Here is a 14,919-nt window from a genome sequence, read left to right on the forward strand (position 1 = left end):
GGCACGTGTTCTTTACCCGCAGAAATGTGTTCCCTACCCTTAATTTACCAACGGAGCCGAAGAGTCAACAAACTCGGGGTAAATACATATACATGTGTCCCGTATACGCGGCGAACTTCTTCGTTAACGATACTCGAACGACGAGGACCATAAACCACGTCGCAACGATCGAACAAGGAAACGTACCAACGATTGAGAGAATACGAGTCCGGAGTGCACTTTACTCGCATTTGCGAAAAATTCACCCGCGAATCAACGATCTTGCTCGAACACCTGACGCGACTCAAAAAGAAAACGGAAACTGAATGAAAACCACGTGAATCGAAAACAAATGGTACAAGGCATTGTTGAGAAGCGCACAATTTTTCACTCGCGCTATGATTCGCATATCTCGACCGCGAAAAATATTTTCCATTTAAAATAAATCTTTCCAATTTCTAAATACTCTAAAGTCGTCAGGATAATTTAAACACGCGTGGAATATTGCGCAGCAACTTGCCAAAGGGTAATGGACATAGAATACCACTCGGAAGACTACCGTGTGCTATTTAGTATATTGTTCGAAACACAAGAGAGTATTATTCGAGGTACTGCGAAATGCTGGGTGGATTAGTGTCCATAATATCCCGGGGAAATGCGCAGTTTCGGTCGATGCGCCGATCGATACGTAACATTTTGAAAATTTCATTAGATGCTCGTTACCCGTACGTAGGACCGTTCTGAAAGACGTTGCCCGTACGGGTGTACACCGATCAAATTGCCGCATATTTTTAAACGGAAACGTATACACACGCTCAACCGGAAAACATAGAGGAAATTGGCGCGCGGAGGCGGACCTTTGCACGTTCTGTAAACACTTTCGAAATTGACCACGTTGTTTCAGATCGAAGCTGAAACTCTCTTTGAAGAGCAAAAGCTCGGATAATTCAACGATGCCTGTAACGCGCGTGCACGTAACAAGGTACACACCACGCTCCGTCCGCGTATTCTCTTTTTCTCACGTGAATATTTCATCCGGCACCGAAACGGAACAAAAAAGCATATCGACGAAACGGTATACGCGAAGAGCAAACAGCCGCGTTTTAACGAGTTAAACGTTTTCCTTTTTCCTCCCCCACGGAATACGTACATTCTCTCCCCGGCCGATATTATTCACCGATGTAAAAACGAAACCAGGGAAAGATTCCTAAAATCTTCCACGCGTCGAATGGTATCGAGGCGCGAAATAAAAACCGGAACGACTCAAAATCGTTTTGTTCGCGATGCGCGCAACACACACCGTACCGCGGTTCGCCTCGAATTTCTCGTTAAATCTGTGCTCTTTCGTCTTCCTAACGAGCTCGGGGAGAAAATGAATTCGTTCGACGTTCCGTCCCGAAATAAAATCTTCGATAAATATTCCGATTGCGTCACTATCGGTTGGAGAACAATCGTATTTGATTTGAATTGTACAAAATAAGAAGAAAAAAGAACAATTCTCGAAATTAATTCACGAAGAGTGTTCGATCGTTCGCGTAAGAACGATTGAATAACATTCGTAACGGTTCGTAAGGCGAGCGAGCTTACCACGATGCGAACAAACCGTAAAGCAATTTCTACGAGATAACACGCATCGAACTCCCCTTCGGTACGGGTGTGTCGCGGACCGGTCGGCCAACACGAATTTTCCGGACGGTACATAAATCCCGAAAACAACCGTTTAGAACGACGCCGAAACTACAGTCGACGGGCATCGTCTGAACGAAAGACCAGCAGCCACCTTTTCACGGAGCCAATTTTCATTTAACGACCGTCGTCACTTCGGTAGAATCTCTCGGCCCCGGTTTCCTCTGTTCCGATGGTCCGTTCTCGGTGGGGACGAAACGAGGCGGAAATCAATGGTGGAGGCAAACCTCCAAAGTACCGAATTCGATTTTCGAGACGGTCGCCGTCCGGCAAGGTACGGTTAACTGTGCCGATGAGAACGTATACGTAGGCCTCGCGTGCGTGGCCACGTTCCTACGTGTGTATACGTATACCGTGTGCACACCGATACACGTGGAAACTGTTCGACGGGGCGGTGGTGAACGTGCACGACCGGAACTAGCGGAGAAGGTAATCAGATTTGCGAGAGAGTGATGGGCTTGGCGCTCCATCAGCGTTTACAACATTTCTGTCTCCTTCCTGCTCTCCTATGGCCTCCTCTCGTTTCCCTGTCGCCGCTCACTCGCTCCCGTCTGTATCGGTGCACATACCACCGCGTGTACACACACAGCCGTGACTCGACGTCGGTGGCCACCTTCGCACTCCCGACACATTTTACAATACACCCACCCCTTTGCTGCCCATTTAATTACCCTGAAAGCCGAACGCTACACCGACCGCCGTCTGTCCTCCGCTGCATCCTAGGAGCCCGCTCGTACTCGTCGAACATTAATAATGCACTTGAATGCATCGCCGTCTTGGCCGATAACGGAGATACGCAGACTCCACTCGGAACGTCTTTCCGCTGGTAATTTTGTTTCCTGCTTCTTTGATGGTTGATAAGAGCAATGGTAAAAGGACATTCGGGCCTCTCGGATCGCCTCTCACGCGCTGCGTGACAACCGATGCTTTGATCTCGGATCCTTGAGAGAGTGAGTATCCTTGTTCGAAACGTATCCTCGATTCAACGCGACGAAAAGCTATTAGACTCAAGGACACGAAATACGATCAAAACGCAAAGTGTCCCCGGCGAATAGCTCGATGAAACGCGAACAAATTGTACGAGAAATGATTGAAATTGGCACCTCGATTGGTTTTCGAAAAGAAAATCTCAAACGTCCGATGTTCAACGGTGAGTTACTAACGGAACGCGTCTGGAAGAGACAGTTGTCCGGATAATGGCAAAAATGGTCGAGTTTCGGTACTAATTACCGTTACAAAAGCCAAAATTGATAACGGAAAACGAGCCGAGGAACGACGGAACGGCTAATTATAGGGACAAACTCGCGACACTGAAACAGAAGGAACAAACGTGACATTTTTACGCTGAACGGCATTCACCATGCTACGATAAAGACGGTAAAAAGTAAAACAGGTGCTGTGAAAGAAAAACCACATTTTTGTACCGACTGCTACGAAACAATGGGTGGATCTCTCGGGTGAGTGTACAGGATGATTCAATGACGATGTCCATAAATGTATAGGGGTTTTCTACACTACGGGTTCAAGAAAAACGGAAGAAAAAGACGAACTCTTCGCAAATTGCAAATACGCGTGGACAATACGTGCAAGGTGGACTAGTATGAAATAATATTACAATTTGCAGAAACAACGAATAATCATTATTTAAAAAATACAAGGATTCCGCGTCTACGAAAACACCGCCAAATTGTAAAAAATTTGCAACAATTTTACCAATAGAGCGATACAAACGTACAATAAGAAACAACGGACGTTTGAAACTGACAAATTGATTTAATTTCAATCGAACTTTTACGTTCGATCGATCAATGCTCGAAATGCACTGTCAATATAGAAAAGCACCCGAACGATTTACCGGGGTTGTCTAAGGGACTCGATTAGATAAGGATTTAACGAACGAGAATTTAAGCGAGCATCTTCGTCGCTTTGCTTCACGGAATCGAATTATCTCGGAAAGGGAAATTTGTTTGACGTAACGAATTTATTAAATAACCGCTTGATGCCATGAAAAGTGGGGCAATAAATTTTTAAAATGAAAACTCGATTCTCCCTGTCGACTGAAAACCCTCCGGAGTGGCGGTTCAGAACTTTTACTCTTCTTTGCGTCAAACGAAAACAACTGAACTCCTTTTCGACCATTCATACTCGCTGAAATTAATCTAATTTTGTAACACTTAGTACAACTTGACCCAGATTTTTCGAGCGATAAAAGACTCGGAAACGAAACATTCAAACGCTCGACATCGTGCGAAAGACTTAGCTGCACCGGACGTTCTCCTTAAACACGTAACCACGAAGAAACCGTACGAACGTTCCTTGTCACCGAATAAAATAAACGATTAACTCCCCGTGGAGTGAAATTATACGAAAATAATATTTTCACGCCCAATTTGGAACCATTAATATTCATGTCCCCGTGAATTTGTTCAAAAATATCTGCGTAGCGAGAGCATTTATTTAGGTCAGAGAATTTTACACCCTAATAACGCGAATGAATTTGTAACCTGTCGGCGTGTAGAAAATTTCACTTCCAGACGCGAAAGAGAATTTCGGTTCAAGGTGCGCTTTGATGTAGCCAAAAAGTAAGACGTTCTCTTTCAGCCGTTTCGTTGAACGTTAACGCTACAATTTCTCGTATTTATTTCGTGCCATCTCCTCAATAGGAATTTCTCGTGAATTGCTCGTAAACTGTTCACTCGCTCACGTTGTTCCGTCGCCGGCGTTTTAAATTCCGTATCAACGAAAACGGACAAATTCGAGATGCATTCATGAAAGAGCCTCGATTAAACGTCACATCGCTACGTACGTTTAAACGAAGCGCTAATAAAGTTTGTTCCAAAAACATTCATTTCACTCTCCGGAGCTCTTTCTTTCGTTACAGATACATTAATCGAGATGAAAGGGAAAATTTGTGACAATTAAGTGACTGATTCGTACGATTAATCTGTCCCCCCGTTTGCGCGTAATTATTCACGAGATTAATTTCATATTTCATTTTCGCATCTTCCAACGAAAGTAAACACGAATAATTTCTTCCTTGTTTGGAAACTGTTCAATCTGAACGATATTCATTTGAAAATATTATCAATATAAATATTGGTTATGATTATTTGGAAAAAATGGAACGGAAATTACAATGGAAATTGAAGTATCGACGAAATTAAAAATTATGACTCTTGAAAATATTTAGTACCCAGCGGAAAAATGGTTGGAAGAGAAATAATGAACGACACACCAAACGTGAATTTTTTCCCTCTCGTTTTTTTTTTTTTGTAATACATCATATTGATTTATCGAACCACAAACTCGCCAGTTACAATGTACAAAGTTAGAAACCAGAAGGAAAACAAAATGTATGGTCCTGTTAAAAGCTGCGTTTGACTTCGCGCGTTTAATCACAACTCAAACGCAACCGGGAAGTGATCCAAATTAATTACGAATCATTGATCGTCCCGATAATTTATGTCAACAACAGTTAACCGTATTGATTCGGCTAACAATGCGATACTGTTATTTACATCGATGTTGTTTATATCACTTTCGATTAATTCTAAATACTCGACGATGAAAAATGGTTAACATTTTCCGTTCCAATTAAACGATTTCAATTGTTGGCAACGTTATTTATTAACTTTGAGAACTCCTCGACTAATTTTAGAAGTTTAAATGTAAAAATTCAATATATAAATATCCAATTGACCTCGATCCAAATATTGAATCGGTTCGACAGGTTATTTGCAGTAAAGGAGGTTACGATTCGGAAAAAAAAAAAAACAGAAAAAAGCAGGAAAACAAATATTTCGTAAAAGGAGTTTCGTACCGTTTCCTCTTTACTAAACTCCAGAATATAAATTTTGTTTGCAACATCCCGTCCGCGTTTACACAAATTGTTAATTTCTACTCATTAACTAAATGTCTTGTTAGCTTTGTGCGAACAATACACATTGTACGTGCACAAACTGAATAACTCAGTCTCGAGGTTTCTCTTGTTCAAACCTCATTTACATCTTTTACCAAATTTATTTTAATTCCACTAACGATCCAACAAGCTCCTGCCGTATTTGTATAATTATTTTGAATTTCCATACATTAATTTCAATAATGGGAACACGACATTCTACTCTTGATTGTTTCCTCTCTCTTATCGTTTAACGTTATAAGTATATTTCTCGTTATTAAACCGATAAATTAAATAAATTACGAGAGCGTTTTGTGATTACGATCTCTTTCACGCTTCCGCGGCAAGGATTTTTATTCCGAAAGAGGGTGAACATATTTTATTCTTTGATAATGTTCTATTCCCTCTTTACGTATAGTGTATATAAATTATTTCCCACGAGACGACGGAACAAAAGCTTTCATTTCAACGCAGAGAATACGAATTGGGTTCTCAAGTGTTTCTTCGACTACCCTTCTCATATATGAGCCGTTTCTTCCCCGAGAGTGGTGCGAAAAGGCACTACACGACACGTCGAACCACAAAACGCGGCCGCTGGCCGATTTCAACCACAGCCACGAACTAGCACGATACTATGGTCAGAGATTTTCAAGTGCCTCGAATATACATCCACACATCCACCCACACACACACGCACACGAAAGCGTTTCTTCCCCGAAGAGTAGACGTTTGTGTTTGTCGTACAAATTCGTTCTCACGTTGAAATGGTTTGCGCGAAGAAAAGCTCGAAATACCAATGAAGCTACATACTTCCGACATCGATTTTCTCTTTTTCACTCGTTAAAGGCATTCCCCTTACAATTTTCTTGGCGCGCGTGGCAACGAGTGCGAAGCGTTAAAACAGTTCAAGCATCAATGGCGGAGCATTGAACTTAAACTCGTCGAGTTTGCCAATTATTGACAATTTTCTAAGCTCGTCAACGCGTTCGAAGTTACACGATATTCGAGATCTCACGATCGGTTCCACATTGTTGGAAAATTAATGTCCCTCCCGAAAGATTTCTCACGACATCGCTTACACGAATATTGTTTATCGTATATTCAAATTCCGTTTAAAGTCTCGTCCCCAAACCAAGTAACAAAAGTGTATTTCTTTTGCATTTTTTCAGTCACCTGTGCTCGTAAATTTAATTAGTGTTCAAGTGACACGGAAGAGTATTACAACAACGGAACTGTAATGTAACGGAATTTTTAAATTGCCCTTTACGAGGTACCCTTTATTCAGATATTTTGTAGCTTTGTTCCGTTAATTTTATTCCGTGACCACTTGCCCCGTTCCAGGAAAGGCTCGGTAGACTCGCAAGAATAAAGCTGTACCATTCTCGCTAATATTGCTGAACAATATATTAGTCACATTATATCCTGGACATTAGTTACTGTCAGATGCAAACACATCGCGTATAAGCCTCCTGGAAGTGGAACCTACCAACCCCGACCTAATCCTTCTCGGTGTCTTCATGAAACTTTAAACAGCCGCACGTCCGATCGTGAAGCTTGGGCCGCACGCCACGATATATTTACAATACAAACTGATTTATAAAGACGGTAACTTCACCCTGTCCCGAAAATTAATTCTTATTCCGTGACCGGGGAACTGAACGTCGAAAATTTATCGAAAAGTTAATACCGAAAAGCAAGCGTCGGGAAGTAAATTCGCAGACGGAAACTTCAAAGCGAAATATTTGCACGGGAACACTATATATGCCCCGATAATCTAAGTAGAACGTTTAATCGATTCTAGTTGAAATTCATACAAGACTTTCTATAAACGATAATCGTCCAATAGCTCGACTGAACTTTTACATTGGATGAACTTTCGTTTCTTTTCTTTTTCGCGATTCCGGACGTTGAAACTTAACAAAAAAAAAAGAAAAAAGATTACCGTACACGTATTCAAAGTTTTCGATCCGTGATAGAGGTAATAAGCGAAATCGAGCTTTTGATTAAATTGCGTGCGTTAAATGGAGCCAATGTCCCGATTAATGTTACCACAAATTCGCAACCCTTTAAAAACGCCTCCGAGAGACGACTTCTCGAACTACGTCGTAACGATGGGGAGAATCTATATTAGTCACCGAAGTGCTGTCGGTCGTACCGAAGATAAAGGAAATTAAACGTCTCTGGAAAGGCAAACAATGATCTTCTTCGGTGTCGTCAATGCGCAAGGATTACCTTCGACAGGAAACTAAAGTAAATTTAGTCTCCGAGGTACAACGTTTGTAGGCGGAAGTAAAGTTTCGCGGAGCCATTATAAGTGCCCGGCTACGCGGACCTCGATCTTAACTCTATCTACAAATCAACGGGATGGAACAAAGTGTGGTGTAATTCACGGGTCAGCCGGAAAGTGCGTGATTCTCCGCGCAAAGAGTAGTCGAAACGATGAAATAAACTTTCCACGAACGAGACTTATTGTTAGTTTCCGAGATAATCGACCAAAGATACGCCGAATGTGCACTCAACGGATCTTGCCGTGAATTGTTACTTCTGTTCCGCTTTTTTCAATTTATAAACATTTGAAATCTCGTGCTTTGTACTCCATTATTTCTGTTATCGTCCGCAGAGGGTTTGTACACGTTACAATTGAAAAAGAAATTAATTTTCAAACGCGTTCCGTACAGGTTACCCTTCGGAGAGTTATCCGGTACTTTGAACCGAAAATTAAATCCTTTTTACAACCTTATCAAATCTATTTCGATATAATATATGTATATTGTTTTCGCGAAACATTTTTATTCCTGTGTACTTTAATCGTTTGAGACACGGTGCAAAAAGAAAGGAAGGAAACCCATTAACGAGCGATTTACCATCGAGTTATTTATCATCGGCGTATTCATCGAGACAACTTGTAAACAAATCGCTCGCCGCGTGATCCGCGTAAACGTATTCCATTAACGAACCGCATTTATTGTACATTTTTAACGTATTCTTGGCCACGGACTCGTCTCCTCTTACGTTTGTACCGCGAGTTACTCCACGCCCTTGTACGTGCTCTGTTATAAATTACCAACATGCCGGAAAGTGAATCAGAAGCCAGACAAGACTTCGCAAAGTTCCCGGGGCAAAATGTAACAACTTCCGAACAAAGATGCAGTTCCAAGCGGTTCGTGGAATACCGCGAGTAATGAACGAAAACGCCGTAGAAATTTCGATTCATTACTTGTAAAACAACGTTCGAGAGACCCGGCGGACCAGTTGCCTCGCATCTGTTCGAAAAACTTTCACGAACTCCATTTCGGTGATGCATCCGAAGTTGGCGCCGCCATCTTGCCTCTGATCCCCCGCGCTCGAACCGCGCCAACGTGGTGTTAACGCTTCACCCCGCGCGTACACTTACGCGTGTGTACGTACCGAACGAAAACACCGATTCTCTTTTGTCGCGGAACGGGAGGACAATCGGGTGAACGCGTTCGCGTGAACGCAATAAATAGAAAACAACGAAAAGTAGTACTCACGTTGTGCAGAGTCGGCGCCGCTCGTCGCTGACTTCGAATGCCACGACCAGGGAACCGTTGCCTTTTTTTTTTCTTCGTCGTTTTTCCTTCCCGTTGGAACGCGAACGAGAAAGAAATTTTCGCACAGGTTCCCACCGCTCGTGGCCGCTCTTACCGCGAGACAAAACACTTTTGGTAGCCGAAAATACGTGGACCGTTCCTTCGTGAATCCGGCGGACGAACCTATTCTTTTCGGATCAACGATATTGCAAGCACCATTGTACATTCTATTCCCGCGAATGCGCGTGATCTTTTGTTTCGCGCGAACGACACCGCGACGCGTACGCCGCCCAGCGGCGGAACACCGAGTTAACGCGATATCGATGTAACCGTCGAACGATCGATCAACGGCGGTGAAAGGCGGTAACGTTCAAAACTCGTCGCGCGACGCGTCGAAATTCGCCACGCTGGATCACTGACCGATCGAGACGAAATCGCATAAACGGTACCCGCGACACGCGAATGAGTTACAACGTCGCGACAACTGTAACCCCCGAATGTTTTTACACGTCGGACGTTACACAATTGAGAAACGATCATAAAATACTACTCGTCCCGTGGAAATACAGCATCGATTTTAATATTCCATCGCGAACGACCGGGCGCACGAAACAAATGTACTCGCATCGAATATTAATTAATTTCAACAAACGAAACCTTTAAGTGCTCGATAATATCCGGATCGTATTCGAAATTTCGCGCGAGTGTCGGCGCATTCGTGAATTCCATTTTCGATATTCAATTGTGGAGAAGCAACGTTCGCAAAGTTGAACAAAATATCCCGAGCGATGGAACCGGTAAATTTTTTTTAAATATCTGGTAACGTGTCCGTGTTTGTTTTAACGGGTTACACCATTACAGCGGGTCAACAATATCGATTTATTTTGCTTTCCTTTCCACCTAGTCCCGCGCGGATACTCGCCAAAATAGACGCCTATTTTCAGCGACGCCTATCTTTCGATTACAATGACAATTTTACTGCACTTTGTTCGTCTGTGCAATCCGAAAAGTGTACATTATTGACACGTTAATCGTGACGTATTTTCTTGTCAAAAAAAAAACGCGAACATCCATAGTGGTGTATCCCTTAAATTCCTCAGAGCGAACTATATGCCGAATCGATGGATCGTAGATAAAACAATGATACCGTTCAAACGAAGGTACTCGAGATACCGATAACGGAACGAGATTACAAAATTACTACCCTTACCGTGGCGCATACCTTTAATTATAGAACAATTTACTATCGAAGCCAAATAGACCGAGCGTCTCTGGGCAGTTCCGGTTGAAATGCTGCAATAACTTTACCATCGTATCGAGCGGCTCGGTTCGGACCAAATAAATTTATTTCAAAGATTCCTGCGGCAAATGACGAGCCAACGGCCGATCATGCTGCACTGCTACGATACACCAGTGCGGGCTGCCATCGTGTGTAGGCATATAGCCCGAAGCATGCCAGCTATTGGCATCTGAGTGGGAGACAAAGAGCTTTGGTTCTATCCGGGTATTGGACTATTGGATTCTCCTCTCCTCTCGCTTCCTCGTACGTTTTTCTCGTCTACCGGTCCCCACTGTCCTGCCATTACTTTCCTTCTTCATCTCGTTCTTCGCACGCTGTTCTCCTCTCACCCTCTCGCCAGCGTCACGGATGCGAAACTTATTAAACCAGCCGTGCCACCTGTCCATCCGTGTTGGTGAAAATTTCAAAGGCAAGAAAACTGAGGTAATGGCACTACGTACAGGTGGCTTTGTGAAAAAGCCCGCTACTGCAAACGATATCCCCAGTTGCGGCTGGTGAAAAACGAGGTACCATTCGATGGTGTAATGAATACCCTTGTCCGACTGGAGATTGATCGAAGTTACTTGTATTCTTTGGTTCGCGGAGGGACAGTTTCATTTTATGCCGGACGTGTGATGTATTTTCACGGGATAACACGATTCATTTTTCTTTCGCGGACGTTGAGACGGAGTTTATTTTATTTACATGTATTGTTTGCACGATGCTCTCCAACGTCGAGTGTGCAGCGGATACGTACGCGTGTTGTGAACCGGTATGATCGATAACCCGGGAAAATCTCCAGTCAGTTCCAGTGAACCGATGCGACCGAGACGTTAATCCTACTTTCTCGAAGAGCAACCCGAGCTACCGTGCAATTTTTCGAGGGGTTAAATATTTTTCCAGTCCGATATAATTATCGTTTCCTTGCGTTTCTTAATAGTTTTCCACGTACGAAATTACTTTTACGAGCGAAACGTACGAGCACGTATTTGTTGTTACTTGGTGAATCGACGAATAATAGTAACGAAGAACGTGAGAATTTTAGTCAAGAATATAACGCATTAGCATCGTTGCATACATTGGCTCTGTCTGACGTATGGTTGACTTGTACCAGTTTTCACTCGGCCTATCCTTCTTCTGTAATATCGAATCCATATTTTCGTAGTGGTGCATTGATTTATATTTGTTTCTTGTGAATTGGACGTAGTACCGGTTACGTTGGTCTGTTTTCGACAACGTTAATTACGTCAATGTTCTGTGTACTTCTGGTAAGTGGCAACCCAGTAAACGATAGCTCAAATTAGAATGTTGACGTAGATAGGAACAATTTACTAACAAGGGAATAATGACGTGTCGCACAAGCTTCGTATCGGCTGTCCAATAAACTTGATTTATGAAGTTTACTGCGTACTAATAGAATTTGAAAGCGATACACCACCATATAAGGGAGAATATTCACCTATCGGCATTCACCTATTGGTGCAACAGTTGCCTGCGTGTACGTGTTCGCGTAAACAGAAATAATAATGGGAATGAATTTAAAGAAGATAATTAAAGGACAGAATTAATTGAATCCTTTCGAAAGAAAAAAATCTTCCCAAAGATTTCCCGACGAACAATAGTACGAAATATTGATTTTGTTAATCTTTAATACGCGTATTTACCGTTAATGTCTGCACTGAAATTACAAAGCTTGGTAATAAATTATTATACATCAACGGGACTCGATATCATTATAATCCACTTTGTAAAAGAATAATTACTCGGATAACCATCGTATGATTTAACATTTAACCGTGAGGTTTCACGGGAGTATTGGAAAATTGGTTCAACGAGTTAAATGAAATAGAAATGTCTTCTTAATTATCGATTTGAAATATTAATTTCAGCGAAAACATCTACAAGCCTTACACCTGATCTTTAAAGAAACCAAAGGCGTCAGAGAAGCAGTATTACCCTCGTCTATGATCAAACAAGTAATGTTGTCCCATCTACGGTCAGACTAGTAGAATGACCCATGTTTATGGTCAGACAAATAGTTTTTCCTCGCCTATGGTCAAACAAGTAGTATTAGCCCCGTTTATTTTGTCAGACAAGTAGTATCATCTCCGTCTGTGGTCAGACAAATAGTATTTACTCTTGTCTGTGATCAGACAAGCAGTATGGTCTCGTCTGTGATCAGACAAGTAGAATGGTCCCTTTGTTGTCAGACAAGTGATATCGTCCCTATGTGGTTGGACAAGTAGAAATGTCCCTGTTTGTGATCAGACAAATAGAGTGGTCCTGCCTATGTCAAACAAGTGGTATTGCCCTCAGCTGTTGTCAGACAAGTAGAATGACCCCGTCTATGGTCAGACGAGTAGCCTGCGCTACTATAATGGCTATAACATCGTTGAAAATCATCGCATTTTAATGCTCTCGCGCTCGTTCGAAAGGCAAATGACTGCGCTATCCGACAATCTGACCAATACTTCACTAACTCTTTTATTAACCGTTTGAGTTCCAAGAAGCGCTATCGCGCTGCTCGGTTCTTCTCGTACTCGTTTAGAGGAAGCGCGGTTGCGTTGTTCGGGATTCTTCGACAGTGTTTTTTTCAACAGCCTCTAGGACTCGAACGGTCAGTTAACGGTACAGAGAAAATGAACTTTTCCTTTGACAAGTGTTAAAAATAAACGGACCGTTGCATTTTTATCGGTGCGTTTAATAATAAAACTATGCAACGCTTCCTAGAGAGGTGAACCGCAGCTGTAATGAAAATCTGTGGTAACGTCGAGGCGCGGAGTCAGTCGAGTCGATAAAACGGAAATCTTTCAAAATCGATTGAAGTCGCAACGGCAAAAATTGCACAACGGCGTGTCTTTTCTACGTCTGAGGCCCTCCTTGCAAGCCTCGATTATTTCCTTCCGTTCATCGACGCCACTCGACGTTGTACGAATCCGTTGTACACGGGGATAACGTAATTTCAAAAAGTCAAATCATACGAACGTTAATGGACGAACGGTGTCGCCGGAATATCCGATCGTTTACGGTATCGATTGTCTTTGTCCATTCTTTTCCCTCCTCCCTTTACCCTCTTTCTTCCCCGTGCAGCCGAACGGAAGCAGTAAGTAACGTGCACCAATGAGAGACGGAAATAATGGGCAGAAGGCAGCTGTTGGCCACGACCCAGTTCACCTATTTTCCCTGGGATCTTTCCCCTACCATTTCTTTCGTTCATTCTCCGTCGTTCCCTCCTTTATTTTCCTTTCTTCGTCCCCTCCTGCCTCTTTTTTTCTGGCGTGACCGTCGAGAAGAAAAGATAACGGGTAAGAATGTAAGGACGTCCGGAAGTTTCTTCTTTCAGTACAGGTAAATCTTGAGAAAAATAAACTGGAAAGCAGATTAGTCGATTTTCTATTTCTGCGCAGTTCGTAGCTGGAAGACGGCGAGTGCAATAACTGAAAAATAAGAACACGATGTACAGAGTTGTCAAAAAAACGAAGAAAATTCCATCCCCGACCGTCGTATTCTTCACGGAAACTTATTTTCGTTCCGTGGATTGAGCATACGAGAGCCTAACGTAATCTTATCGCAATAACGTAACGTAGACATCGAGAATGATGCGAATTGCAGAAAGAACAGAGGAGTAGCAAAATGTTGACGAATATATTCCACACAGTTTAAAATATCCCATTGTATAAGTATATTTAAATACGGTGCACGTACATTGGCCTTGTATTGTAAGGCAGTTTGTTCGTGAACCGAATATTCGATAAACTGTCTATAGACCATAATTTCCCGATTTTAGGGGAAAAAACGTAGCGGGCGCGCGAAAAGTCTTCCTCTTTTTGTCGTGAAATTTTCTTGCAAAGGAAACTTTTAGCCAGTCGCTAATGCGATAAAGATGTGAAACGAGTAGGTAAGCGTAACCGGGACGAAAATGGAGTTACTGTGTCAATAATCTCCGGTCTAACGTGCTTCGCCAAACATCTCCGTAATAAAAATCGGGCTCCTTCGACTTATTATCCGCGATGAAACTTAATAACGATGCTTTGTGAGGCTCGGAAGTGGGCAAGGACAACGTAAATACAGATACGGAGAAGCGGTCGAGGTAAAATCCTGACACCATTCTTTTGTTCGTTCGTGTTCCCGTCACAACGATCTTGTTATAAATTATAATAAAACATAAAAGAAACGATGAATGCAAAATTGACATTAAACTACCCGCATTGCGTCAAAATACGGCGTTAAAGGAGTTAACGAAACCGGGGAGGAAGTTCGACGATTCCAATATTCCTAATCGACCGTTGGCAGTACCGCACATGAGACCAATCGAGTTAGAACACCCTAAACGAGTTCCGTAAACTCGTATTTATTATTCCACCAAGTCGAAAACAAACTTCGTAATTTTCTTTGGAAATAAACCGACGGTAGCGCAAACACAAAGTCTTACCTGGTGAGAGATAGAATTCCTGACGCAATATCCCCTTAGACGAACTTGAATAAACTATGAAATTCCACCGACGGATAAGCTGTTTCAACCGGTA

The 14,919-nt window shown here is 42.5% G+C and overlaps 2 protein-coding genes across 2 annotated transcripts in view; one reads left to right on the forward strand and one right to left on the reverse strand.

The window, feature by feature from the left end:
* Positions 1 to 9,329, reverse strand: part of Sytbeta (Synaptotagmin beta) — a 164,601-nt gene extending 155,272 nt beyond the window's left edge. The window contains exon 1 of the mRNA XM_076319848.1: positions 9,076 to 9,329. The gene's annotated coding sequence lies outside the window, so the exon portion shown is untranslated. The remainder of the gene's footprint in view (positions 1 to 9,075) is intronic.
* The window catches only part of LOC143151070 (uncharacterized), a 66,194-nt gene that overhangs the window by 22,530 nt on the left and 28,745 nt on the right, over positions 1 to 14,919 (forward strand). The gene's annotated exons all lie outside the window — the stretch shown is intronic.

The sequence above is a fragment of the Ptiloglossa arizonensis genome, chromosome 9, assembly GCF_051014685.1.
Source record: "Ptiloglossa arizonensis isolate GNS036 chromosome 9, iyPtiAriz1_principal, whole genome shotgun sequence".
Taxonomy (NCBI): Eukaryota; Metazoa; Arthropoda; class Insecta; order Hymenoptera; family Colletidae; genus Ptiloglossa; species Ptiloglossa arizonensis.